At 47.6% G+C, this 13569-nt stretch overlaps 3 non-coding genes across 3 annotated transcripts; all 3 read left to right on the top strand.

Moving 5' to 3' along the window:
- Nucleotides 1–8915: 8915 nt before the first annotated feature.
- trnan-auu (transfer RNA asparagine (anticodon AUU)) lies at nt 8916–8988 on the top strand. The gene has a single exon. It is a non-coding gene; the product is annotated as a tRNA-Asn (tRNA).
- An 819-nt stretch (nt 8989–9807) lies between these two features.
- On the top strand, nt 9808–9889 carry trnas-uga (transfer RNA serine (anticodon UGA)). The gene has a single exon. It is a non-coding gene; the product is annotated as a tRNA-Ser (tRNA).
- A 1901-nt stretch (nt 9890–11790) lies between these two features.
- trnak-uuu (transfer RNA lysine (anticodon UUU)) lies at nt 11791–11863 on the top strand. Its single transcript has one exon. It is a non-coding gene; the product is annotated as a tRNA-Lys (tRNA).
- Nucleotides 11864–13569: the final 1706 nt, after the last annotated feature.

The following is a 13569-nucleotide window of genomic DNA, read 5'->3' on the forward strand; positions in this document are numbered from 1 at the left end:
CCAGAATATCACACACATACGAGAGTATATATGAAACAAACCTAGGGCCCATCCTCTTATGAGCAGGATAGGAATGGTTACATAAAATGGAGGCACCGCTGGGATTGGGGTGATTTGTGATTAGTATTGGGGTTTTAACAGTCAGTGCAGATAATTAAAAAAAAAAAAATCTGTTAAACCACAGAGCAAAATGGCAGACAGAGCACAGCTCATTTCTGAGCTGAAGAGGTGGTGCAGAGGAGAAGGGCTGGATGAGGCTCATGGACTGATGGTGATAGTCCCACCTGATGTTGAAATAGCCCATATTGAAGAAGTTGTTCAAACCATTAAGTGCTTGGGACGTGTGCGTGTCAGAGGCAGGATGTTTGATACTACTTTGAGCAGCCTGATGGAACTAAGGAGAACCTCACCACTGTAAGCATTCCCCCTGAAGTGATGTATCCTGAGAGTGGAGAAACTTGGCCCCTGGTCACCATAGCTAGCAACCCAGCCCCTGAAGAGTTTGGTACCAAACTGAAAGTGCTGTTAGAGACTGAGGGAAAGACTATGGATGATCTTAAGGCCCTGCTCTCTAGCCCTCAACCACCCACTAACTCTACTGAATCCATCTTAAAGGCGGTGGGAGATCTGTTGGAGAAAACCAGTAAACCTCCTGCTGAAGGTGGGTACCGTCGTCTACGCATTTTCTCAGGACTTCTGTCAGTTCCACCTGGGGAGGAGCAGTTTGATCACTGGCTTGAGCAGGCATGGCTCATGGTGGAGGAGAGCGAATGCATGGAGAGAGAAAAAAGGCGCAGGCTGATGGAATGTTTAAGAGGACCAGCACTAGAAGTAGTTAAGGCTGTAAGAGACTCTCATCCTGATTCAAGTCCAGCTGAATATCTGGAGGCCTTGGAGAGTGCCTTTGGAACTGCTGAGTCTGGAGATGATCTGTATTTTGCTTTTCGACAGATGTACCAGCAACCAGGGGAGAAGTTGTCTGATTTCCTTAGACGCCTGGAGCGGTCTCTGTCTAAAGTTGTTCAGAGAAAAGGCATTTTGCCCAGCAACAAGGACAAAGCCCGTTTGTCTCAACTACTGAAAGGCGCTGTCGCCTCTAAACTTTATGCTAATTCAGTTAAGATTAAGGGAGAGGAAGGATAACCCACCAACTTTTCTACAACTGCTGTGTGAAATTCGTCATGAAGAGGAGTATGAAACATCCAGGATGAAACTCAACAATTCAGTGAATCCAGTGCGCTCAAAGCACATAGCTGATGCTAAACAGGCAGAGATCCAAAGTTTAAAAGCTGAGGTAAAAGAGCTCAAGTCAATGGTGGCTGCTCTGGCCCCCAAACCTACTGAAGCTAGAGCAGAACTCTCCAATCCCTCGCCTGTGACCCCTTCACTCTCAGGTGAACCAAGCCAAGACTCCGGGTTAGTGGCTCTAAAGAAGCAATTCAAGAGACTGCAGCAAAAGCTGCATAGGAAAGAGAACACATATGAGCCCTCTGTCAGAAACCCTTCCGTCTCAGCGGTGGAAGCTGGTTACCGAATCCCCACCAGACCCTCGAGACCCTCCGATGAGCAGTTTTGCTACCGGTGTGGGGAGAATGGTCACTTTGTTGCAAAGTGCCACAACCCAGAAAAACAAAACAAAGTCATAAGGAAGCTGATACGAGCCCTAAAAATTGTGAAAGAAAACCAGCCTGTTACCGACCCCACACTTTCTGAAGTAGACTGTGATGTAAAAAGAAGTGTTGTAAACACGCCAGTCACAACGGTAATTCCAGAAGGTTTGATCGGGCCCCCCAGTTTGGTAAAGTTGAAAGTAAAAGGACATCCCTGTAATGCTCTCATGGATAGTGGCTCACAGGTCACTATTATTTTTGAGTCATGGTACAAAAAGCACCTCGCAGATGTCCCCGTGCATCCTGTTTCTGGTCTGGCCATCTGGGGTTTGAGTGAATCCAACAGCAGCTATCCTTACCGTGGCTACAGTTTGGTAGATCTGGAATACCCTTCAGATGTTACTGGAATCAGTGAGGTTGTAACAGTTCTTGCTCTCATTTGCCCCAGTCCTAGGTCTGAAGAGCAGACACCAGTCATAATAGGGACAAATACCTGTCATGTGAGAAATCTGGTCAAGCGCTGCAGTGAAAAGGGTCTTGACATCACCAAAACTCTTGGCATAAAAGTTCATTGCAAAAACATGCCTAAACCCCCAACTTTAGTTTCACCTACCGTCGATGATGATGATGTTGGTTGGGTTACATGGCAAGGTCCAGGTTCCCTTACACTTCCCCCTGGGCAAGACTTACAGGTCAGCTGTAAAGTTGAGTTTATGCAAAAAGTTGATAAAGAGATCCTGATGGTAGACACATCCCCTTCAGCACCACTTCCAGCTAGTGTGCTATTGCAGCCCATGGTTGTGCCTGGCAATGCAGTAAATGTTAACAACTTCCAGATGCTAGTCCAAAATCAGTCCCTTAGGGAGACGGTTATACCAGAGGGCACTGTCATAGGGCACATGTATCTTACTGAGAGTGTCACTACTGTCTCTTTCCAAAAGACAACCGCAACAGACTTTGACAAAACCCTGATCAACTTTGGAGACTCCCCTGTAACAGAGGAATGGAAAGAGCGACTCCGGCAGAAGCTTTCCCAACGATCACATGTGTTCTCCATGGAGGAATGGGAGGATGGAGAAGCTTAAGGGGTAGAGCACACCATCCGTCTGTCTGATTCCCGACCATTCCGGCAACGGTCCAGACGTTTGACTCCTGCTGACATTGATGACGTAAGGAAACATCTTCAAGAGCTCACGCATGCAGGCATCATCAAAGAGTCTCGCAGCCCTTACGCATCACCAATAGTCATCGTCAGAAAGAAAAATGGTTCCATACGTATGTGTATTGACTACAGGTTACTAAATAGTCGTACAATACCGGATCAGTACACCACCCCTTGCATCGATGATGCATTAGACTCTTTGTCTGGCAGCAAATGGTTCTCTGTGTTGGACTTGAGAAGTGGATATTACCAGATTCCTATGGCCGAAGAAGACAAGGAAAAAACGGCGTTCATTTGCCCGCTGGGGTTCTTCCAGTTCGAGAGAATGCCCCAGGGAATAACAGGAGCCCCAGCTACTTTCCAAAGGCTAATGGAAAAGACTGTGTGTGACATGAACCTTCTACAGGTTCTTGTTTACTTGGATGACATTATCGTCTTTGGGAAGTCATTAGAAGAACATGAGGAGAGGCTACTTAAGGTGCTCGACAGACTCGGAGAGGCTGGGCTGAAGCTTTCTCTGGATAAGTGTCAATTTTGCCAGCCAAAAGTAAAGTACCTCGGGCACATTGTGTCATCTGAAGGCATCTCACCAGATCCTGCAAAGATCGAAGCAGTTACCAACTGGCCCAAGCCGACTGACCTGAAGACCCTGAGATCTTTTTTGGGGTTTTGCGGGTATTATAGGCGATTCATAGCCAACTATGCTTCCATAGTTAGACCCTTAACAGAGCTAACCAAAGGCTATGCTCCGACACAAAAGAGTAAAAAGCAAAACAAAGATCCCTCCAAGAGCTATCTGAAAGAGTCTGAGCCATTTGGTCAAAGGTGGGATCAGTCCGGTTTACGGTACGGACCGACAATAATCCCTTGACATATGTGCTCTCAACTGCTAAGCTGAATGCAGTGGGACACAGATGGCTTGCTGCTTTATTGACTTATGACTTTGATGTGCAGTACAGACCAGGCAAGCACAAACATAGATGCCGATCTTCTTTCCCGACATTTTCCGGATGATGATTCCCACCTAGATTGGGAAACCATATCACAGGATGGGGTGAAGTCGATCTGTCAAAGAGTCAGCTTACCTACTTCCTCAGATGGTTCAGTCCGCTATGTGGATCAGCTCGGAGCTCCCCCAGAATGCATTCCAAACATCTATTCATTCCCCATGCACATGGAGCTTGAGGCTTTGAAACACATAACCAAAGATGAGCTAGTACATGCACAAAAAGAAGATCCAGTCATTGGATCTGCACTACAGGCTGTCCAGCATCATAAATGGCCAGAACATGTTGAGAATGATCCAGAGTTTTCCCAACTGAAAGGAGAGAAAGACAAACTAACTCTAAATGCTGGTCTTCTCTATCGCCAGTCTAAATTGCCTTCAGAGGAGAACGTCAATCAGCTCATTTTGCCGACCAAGTATCGAGACACTGTTCTAAGGGCCCTACATGATGATTTGGGACATCTCGGAATCGAAAGAATAACTGACCTGCTGAGACAGAGATTCTTCTGACCAAAGATAGCCAAAGATGTTGAGCAGTATATTAAAAACTGTGGAGAATGTATTACACGCAAGTCCCCTAATCAAAGAACAGCTCCCTTACACCAGATTACCAGCAGGGGACCAATGGATCTTGTGTGTATAGATTTCCTCTCCATGGAAGTAGACTCAAAAGGAATGAGCAGTGTATTGGTCGTAACTGATCACTTTACACGCTATGCACAAGCTTTCCCCACTAAGAACCAGAAAGCTCAAACAGTGGCCACGATCTTAGTTGACAAGTTCTTTGTGCATTATGGGCTACCAACTAGGATCCATTCTGATCAGGGGCGGGATTTTGAGAGTAGATTGATCCAAGATCTATTAAAGATGATGGGGATTCGTAAGTCGCGTACTACTCCCTACCACCCGCAGGGGGATCCGCAGCCTGAAAGGTTCAACAGGACCTTGCTTTCTATGTTAGGAACGCTAACACCTGACAAGAAGCGTCAGTGGAGCCAACATGTACCACACTTGGTCCACGCCTACAACAACACTAAATGTGATTCAACAGGATATTCACCTTATTACTTAATGTTTGGCCGGGAAGCCAAGCTTCGGATGGACTTGTGCTTTGGAACGGGTGTGGATGGGAAAGTAGACAGTCATTCCCGCTATGTGGCAAAGTTAAAAGAGGACTTGAAAAAAGCTTATCGGCTGGCATCAGAAATGGCTTATAGATCTCATCAAAGGAACAAGAAGTCCTACGACAAAAGAGTTAGTTTCCAGTCCTTAGACGTCGGTGACAGAGTGTTACTCAGGAACCTGGGGCTGAAAGGCAAACATAAGCTGCAAACAAGGTGGAATCCTATGCCTTACCTGGTTGTTGGAAAAATGCCAAATCTTCCTGTATATAAGCTCAGGCCTGAGAATGGGAAGGGAAGTGTTAAAACGCTTCACAGAGACCACATTCTGCCAATAGGACAGCTAGTGAGACTTCCAAAAGCAGAGGTGGATCATGACTCATGTGTCAGGGCAAGAACAAGAACTGAGACTTCCAGAAAACAGACATTGACCTTACCTGACACTGTCCTCCCCGAGCCACTTAGCACTGATTCTTCTTCCGACTCGGAGTACTACAGACCTACTAGGATTTGCTATAAGCTCAGAGAGACTCCCAGGACCAGACCGACTACACACCTTTCAGAGGACATGCAGGAGGATGTAGATCCCCCTCTGTCAGAAGAGAGCTCTGAAGAGGATGATAAGGTGGAGGAGGGACCCAGTCCGGATGCTGCTCCTGAAACTGATGATGAGCTGGAGGAGACTGGACAGGAGAGCTCTGAAGAGCCAGAAGTTGAACCAAATGAAAGTCAAGATGACAGTGCTCTTAAGTCTACAGACGTAGATGTTAGCGTAGATGCTAGTCAAACACCAGAGCCATTGATTAATAAAGCTGAAACACGCTCGAAAAGACCCATCAAACCAGTAGTAAGACTAACCTATGATGAGCCTGGTAAAGCTAGAGATCAGCCAATCACTATCATACACAGAGGTGTGGTTTTTAAGATTGGAAAGAATTAAACTTAGATAAGCTGTTGTTATATTTACCTTTCTCCTAAAGTAGAGTTTGAGTTGTTGTTGTCTGTTGAGGACACCAGACTATTAGAAGGGGGAGGGTGTAACCCAGCTGAAATGTTAAAACACATTTAAATAAATAGTTCATGTTGATTAAAAAAAACATGTTAAAAGAATATAAAGTTAAGAGGTGGTTAAAAATCTGATGTTTTCATTGTGTTTAAAAAGTGGGCGAATTCATGTTAAATTGTGTTTGTAAAAGAGAACGTTAGTTTATTTCATAATGTAAAAGCCAAAAAAAGAAAACATTATTTTATTTTAGAGGAAGAATAATTCTGTTAAAACCAGGTTGTTTTGTCATGTGACCTTACGTCTGTGAGGGGAGGGGGACGAACACAGAAAGAGATAAGGATGGAAGGAGAGACGCATGTGAGAAAAAAGTGGATTAAACAGTTCGTTTGTGCATTGAACAGCTTGTTATGCTGAACTTCTGATAGCTTGTACTTTTGATGGTCAGCCTGATAATCTTGTAAGTGACAAGTGATAGTTGTGAGCGACAGTTAATTTCAGCACGAAGTTTATTACTGTTGATTACATGCAGGCTGCCGTGCTGGCTAAGCACGGGCAAAAGGCTAAGAGAAACGTGATCGGACGGTGTGGATGCAGCTGTTAGCTAACGCAGCTAGCCATGTAGCTGTTCGTCAGTTCCCGACCAGGAAACGAGAGGACGTGAACCAGATAGCGCTCTGAGCTACCAGGGATGCTCAGAATTCCTCTGGCAACGTTGGATAATCATCAGAGATCGTGTGGATATCGGTGTGGACACCTGTGTGCGCTTCCATTCTCATCTGGACTGAGGTGAACTGACTGGAACATTGTGCTTGGAAAAGGTATCTGTTTTTTTTTGTTATAACTCAATGAACCTGTAATTTTTGGGTTCCAACGATCCCGAGCCACGAATCAGGCCTGCAACGTTTGTTTTTCTAATAAGGGGTGCCGGCTTTTATTATTTTTATAAAAGTGAAACATTGTGTGAAATATTTTATTCCTGAAGAAAACACTGTTTTTTGAACTGTCATTGTATACTGGTGTTTGCATTTTAGCCTAAGGGCACAGACATTTCATTTAGTTTATACTGTCTTTATTTACAATTATTTTATTTAATTAAAGTGAGAACTTGTTATTTTTACACCAAGGTTTCTGTTGTGAGTTTGAGTAGAATGTGACATTTATTCAGTTATTTACCATAGTTTAGGTATTTGTCTTAGTCCAAGTTTAAGTTTAAGGCATTTTAGTGACCCATATATTTAATCCAGAATATCACACACATACGAGAGTATATATGAAACGAACCTAGGGCCCATCCTCTTATGAGCAGGATAGGAAGGGTTGCAATAGGATGAGACATGGCAGCCTGATTTCTCCTCAGTGGGACTGCTGTTTTACCCGCTTCCAGGGCTAGCTTACAATCTCGGCTTGCTAGGTTGCAAGTAGGTCAGGCAGCAATGTGACACACAACAGGGCAGAAGGTGGTCTGCTTAATTCAAGTCCCTGTTTGGGCGACGGTCAGTCTACTTTTTGGAGGCCTCAGCTTGCTATCACTACGGGTCCATCTCTTCTGCTGACTCTGTATTAGAGCGATGTTCCTTCCTTCTCCAGGGGGTCAGTGCATCTCCCTTGTTCGGCACACATGATTCTGATGGTCAGCCCTTTAGGAAAGAGTGCTCACGGAGTGAGTAGAATAAGACAGACCTCCCATTTGTGCAGTGCTGTCGGTCCCCAGGGCCAGTACTGAAAAACCCCATTACATAGGATGAGACATGGCAGCCTGATTTCTCCTCAGTGGGACTGCTGTTTTAGCCGCTTCCAGGGCTAGATTAGAATCTCGGCTTGCTAGGTTGCAAGTAGGTCAGGCAGCAGTGTTACACACAACATGGCAGAAGGTGGTCTGCTTAATTCAAGTCCCTGTTTGGCCGAAGGTCAGTCTTCTTTTTGTAGGCCTCAGCTTGCTATCACTACGGTCCATCTCTTCTGCTGACTCTGTACTAGAGCGATGTTCCTTCCTGCTCCCGGGGATCAGTGCATCTCCCTTGTTAGGCACACCTGATTCTGATGGTCAGCCGTTTAAAAAGAGTGCTCACAGAGTGAGAAGAATAAGACAGACTTCCCAATTGTGCAGTGCTGTCGGTCCCCAGGGCCAGTACTGAAAAACCCCATTACATAGGATGAGACATGGCAGCCTGATTTCTCCTCAGTGGGACAGCTGTTTTACCCGCTTGCAGGGCTAGCTTGCAATCTCCGCTTGCTGACTGAGCTGGGTTGGTTGCAAGCAGGTCAGGCAGCAGTGTTGGGCACAAACTGAGCAGAAATTGGTCTACTCCCGTAGTTGTGGCCGAGTGGTTAAGGCGATGGACTAGAAATCCATTGGGGTCTCGCCGCGCAGGTTCGAATTCTGCAGACTACGCTGTTTGCTAAAGGCCATGAGGCAAAGCGTCCATGCATTTTTCACGGTCCTCGCACTTATTTGCGAAATGTCCAGTCCCTCTTCGATGGACAAACACGCCGCTGCTGCTTTTTGTATCCGGGCTCCAGGGGTTGTCTTGGGTGAGCCAGTGGCATGCCTTGATCGTATAGTGGTTAGTACTCTGCGTTTTGGCCGCAGCAACCCCGGCTCGTATCCGGGTCACGGCAATCCTTTGCTGTTGAGTATACGGGAAGGTTGAAAAAATTTTACCACCTCATCTTTCTGCGTGATTTTGTTTCTGAAGCTTGGCCTGTGCAGGGCGCCACCAGACAAGGGGGCTTGCTTTCTAACATTAGGCGTAGTCGTGGCCGAGAGGTTAAGGCGATGGACTTGAAATCCATTGGGGTCTCCCCGCGCAGGTTCGAACTCTACCGACTACGGGAGGGATTTGCAGTATTGCTTTAGCTTTCTGTGACGGTAATTGTGCCTTCTATGGTCCTTCGCTCTCTGTGCCATAACTGCTTCTAGCTTTCATCCTCGTGACACCTGCGTCTCTTCTGGGCAGCTTGTTGTAAAACTGCTGCTTTATAAAAGGTGAGAAGCCAGTGCTCCACAAGAGCCGGGATAGCCCAGTCGGTAGAGAATCAGACTATTAATCTGAGGGTCCAGGGTTCAAGTCCCCGTTCGGGCGAAAGTCTGTCTGCTTTTGGCGAAGTCACCTTGCTATCACTACGGTCCATCTCTTCTTCTGAATCTGTACTGGAGCGGTGTTCCTTCCTACTCCACGGTATCAGTGCACCTCCCTTGTTTGGCACACCTGATTCTGATGGTCAGCTCGTTAGGAAAGCGAGCTCACAGAGTGAGTAGAATAAGACAGACCTCCGAATTGTGCAGTGCTGTCGGTCCCCAGGCCCAGCACTGAAAAACCCCATTACATAGGATGAGACATAGCAGCCTGATTTCTCCTCAGTGGGACTGCTGTTTTACCCGCTTCCAGGGCTTGCTTACAATCTCGGCTTGCTAGGTTGCAAGTAGGTCAGGCAGCAATGTGACACACAACAGGGCAGAAGTTGGTCTGCTTAATTCAAGTCCCTGTTTGGGCGAAGGTCAGTCTTCTTTTTGTAGGCCTCAGCTTGCTATCACTACGGTCCATCTCTTCTGCTGACTCTGTACTAGAGCGATGTTCCTTTCTGCTCCCAGGGATCAGTGCATCTCCCTCTTTCGGCAAACCTAATTCTGATGGTCAGCCCTTTAGAAAAGAGTGATCACAGAGTGAGTAGAATAAGACAGACTTCCCAATTGTGCAGTGTTGTCGGTCCCCAGGGCCAGTACTGAAAAACCCCATTACATAGGATGAGACATGGCAGCCTGATTTCTCCTCAGTGGGACCGCTGTTTTACCCGCTTGCAGGGCTAGCTTGCAATCTCCGCTTGCTGACTGAGCTGGGTTGGTTGCAAGTAGGTCAGGCAGCAGTGTTGGACACAAACTGAGCAGAAATTGGTCTACTCCCGTAGTCGTGGACGAGTGGTTAAGGTGATGGACTTGAAATCCATTGGGGTCTTCCCGCGCAGGTTCGAATCCTGCTGACTACGCTGTTTGCTGAAGGCCATGAGGCAAAGCATCCATGCATTTTTCACGGTCCTCGCACTTATTACTCTTCGATGGACAAACACGACGCTGCTGCTTCTTATATCCGGGCTCCAGGGATTTTCTTGTGTGAGCCAGTGGCACATCGTGATCGTATATTGGTTAATACTCTGCGTTGTGGCCGCAGCAACCCCGGTTCGAATCCGGTTCATGGCAACCCTTTGCCGTTGAGTATACGGGAAGGTTGAAAATTTTTTACCACCTCATCTTTCTGCGTGATTTTGTTTCTGAAACTTGGCCTGTGCAGGGCGCCATCAGACAAGGGGGCTTGCTTTCTAACATTAGGCGTAGTCGTGGCCGGGAGGTTAAGGCGATGGACTTGAAATCCATTGGGGTCTCCCTGCTCAGGTTCGAACTCTTCCCATTTCCGGAAGGATTTGCAGTATTGCTTTAGCTTTCTGTGACTGTAATTGTGCCTTCTATGGTCCTTCGCTCTCTGTGCCATAACTGCTTCTAGCTTTCATCCTCGTGACACCTGCGTCTCTTCTGGGCAGCTTGTTGTAAAACTGCTGCTTTATAAAAGGTGAGAAGCCAGTGCTCCACAAGAGCCGGGATAGCCCAGTCGGTAGAGAATCAGACTATTAATCTGAGGGTCCAGGGTTCAAGTCCCCGTTCGGGTGAAAGTCTGTCTGCTTTTGGCGAAGTCACCTTGCTATCACTACGGTCCATCTCTTCTTCTGAATCTGTACTGGAGCGGTGTTCCTTCCTACTCCACGGTATCAGTGCACCTCCCTTGTTTGGCACACCTGATTCTGATGGTCAGCTCGTTAGGAAAGCGAGCTCACAGAATGAGTAGAATAAGACAGACCTCCGAATTGTGCAGTGCTGTCGGTCCCCAGGCCCAGCACTGAAAAACCCCATTACATAGGATGAGACATAGCAGCCTGATTTCTCCTCAGTGGGACTGCTGTTTTACCCGCTTCCAGGGCTAGCTTACAATCTCGGCTTGCTAGGTTGCAAGTAGGTCAGGCAGCAATGTGACACACAACAGGGCAGAAGTTGGTCTGCTTAATTCAAGTCCCTGTTTGGGCGAAGGTCAGTCTTCTTTTTGTAGGCCTCAGCTTGCTATCACTACGGTCCATCTCTTCTGCTGACTCTGTACTAGAGCGATGTTCCTTTCTGCTCCCAGGGATCAGTGCATCTCCCTGTTTCGGCAAACCTGATTCTGATGGTCAGCCCTTTAGGAAAGAGTGATCACAGAGTGAGTAGAATAAGACAGACTTCCCAATTGTGCAGTGTTGTCGGTCCCCAGGGCCAGTACTGAAAAACCCCATTACATAGGATGAGACATGGCAGCCTGATTTCTCCTCAGTGGGACCGCTGTTTTACCCGCTTGCAGGGCTAGCTTGCAATCTCCGCTTGCTGACTGAGCTGGGTTGGTTGCAAGTAGGTCAGGCAGCAGTGTTGGACACAAACTGAGCAGAAATTGGTCTACTCCCGTAGTCGTGGATGAGTGGTTAAGGTGATGGACTTGAAATCCATTGGGGTCTTCCCGCGCAGGTTCGAATCCTGCTGACTACGCTGTTTGCTGAAGGCCATGAGGCAACGCATCCATGCATTTTTCACGGTCCTCGCACTTATTACTCTTCGATGGACAAACACGACGCTGCTGCTTCTTATATCCGGGCTCCAAGGATTTTCTTGTGTGAGCCAGTGGCACATCGTGATCGTATACTGGTTAATACTCTGCGTTGTTTCTGTGACTGTAATTGTGCCTTCTATGGTCCTTCGCTCTCTGTGCCATAACTGCTTCTAGCTTTCATCCTCGTGACACCTGCGTCTCTTCTAGGCAGCTTGTTGTAAAACTGCTGCTTTATAAAAGGTGAGAAGCCAGTGCTCCACAAGAGCCCGGATAGCTCAGTTGGTAGAGCATCAGACTTTTAATCTGAGGGTCCAGGCTTCAAGTCCCTGTTCGGGCGAAGGTCTGTCTGCTTTTGGCGGAGTCACCTTGCTATCACTACGGTCCATCTCTTCTTCTGAATCTGTACTGGAGCGGTGTTCCTTCCTGCTACAGGGTATCAGTGCACCTCCCTTGTTTGGCACACCTGATTCTGATGGTCAGCTCGTTAGGAAAGCGCGCTCACAGAGTGAGTAGAATAAGACAGACCTCAGAATTGTGCAGTGCTGTCGGTCCCCAGGCCCAGCACTGAAAAACCCCATTACATAGGATGAGAAATGGCAGCCTGATTTCTCCTCAGTGGGACTGCTGTTTTACCCGCTTCTAGGGCTAGCTTACAATCTCGGCTTGCTAGGTTGCAAGTAGGTCAGGCAGCAGTGTTACACACAACATGGCAGAAGGTGGTCTGCTTAATTCAAGTCCCTGTTTGGGCGTAGGTCAGTCTTCTTTTTGTAGGCCTCAGCTTGCTATCACTACGGTCCATCTCTTCTGCTGACTCTGTACTAGAGCGATGTTCCTTTCTGCTCCCGGGGATCAGTGCATCTCCCTCTTTCGGCAAACCTGATTCTGATGGTCAGCCCTTTAGGAAAGAGTGATCACAGAGTGAGTAGAATAAGACAGACTTCCCAATTGTGCAGTGTTGTCGGTCCCCAGGGACAGTACTGAAAAACCCCATTACATAGGATGAGACATGGCAGCCTGATTTCTCCTCAGTGGGACCGCTGTTTTACCCGCTTGCAGGGCTAGCTTGCAATCTCCGCTTGCTGACTGAGCTGGGTTGGTTGCACGTAGGTCAGGCAGCAGTGTTGGACACAAACTGAGCAGAAATTGGTTGGCTTGTTCGGCACACCTGATTCTTATGGTCAGCCCTTTAGGAAAGAGTGTCCATAAAGTGTGTCCATTTTTTTTGGAGCGTCCATTCAGGTATAAGTTTGAGGGCTCGTGTACGTGGGTTAAGGGGAACTGCGCGCTGACCCCAAAAATTTTTTGCCGGACGCGGTGTCGATGTCTGCCGGACTGCGCTGGCCCACGTGAGACCCCTGACCGGCGCGGGAGGATCTGGTCCCCCAAGGGGCCTCGCGGAAGCTTACCCAAATTTGAGGCCCCTAAATGCCATACAGCACTTCTCCACAGGGTGGCGCACGGAGCAGTACACCTCAGGTTTAAAACAGTGGCATTTACCCGAATGGGGGGTGGACGATTTTTTTGCCCACGAAACCAATTTTTGTCCATTTGACCTTTAAAGTTACAGAATGACCATGGAACCGGTGCGGACCCCCGTCGGACCCCCAACCCGGGTCCCACGAACCCATTATTTGTACATTTGACCATTATATTCACACAATGACTGCGGATCATCTGCGGATCATCTGCGGACCCCTTGCGGACCCCCACCCTGGGTCCCACGAACCCAGTATTTGTCCATTTGACCATTATATTCACACAATGACTGCGGAACATCTGCGGACCACTTGCGGACCCCCACCCTGGGTCCCACGAACCCACTATTTGTCCATTTGACCATTATATTCACACAATGACTGCGGATCATCTGCGGACCACTTGCGGACCCCCACCCTGGGTCCCACGAACCCACTATTTGTCCATTTGACCATTATGTTCACACAATGACTGAGGATCATCTGCGGACCACTTGCGGACCCCCACCCTGGGTCCCACTGACCCACTATTTGTCCATTTGACCATTATGTTCACACAATGACTGCG

The sequence above is a fragment of the Carassius carassius genome, chromosome 18 (genome assembly GCF_963082965.1).
Source record: "Carassius carassius chromosome 18, fCarCar2.1, whole genome shotgun sequence".
Lineage (NCBI taxonomy): Eukaryota > Metazoa > Chordata > Actinopteri > Cypriniformes > Cyprinidae > Carassius > Carassius carassius.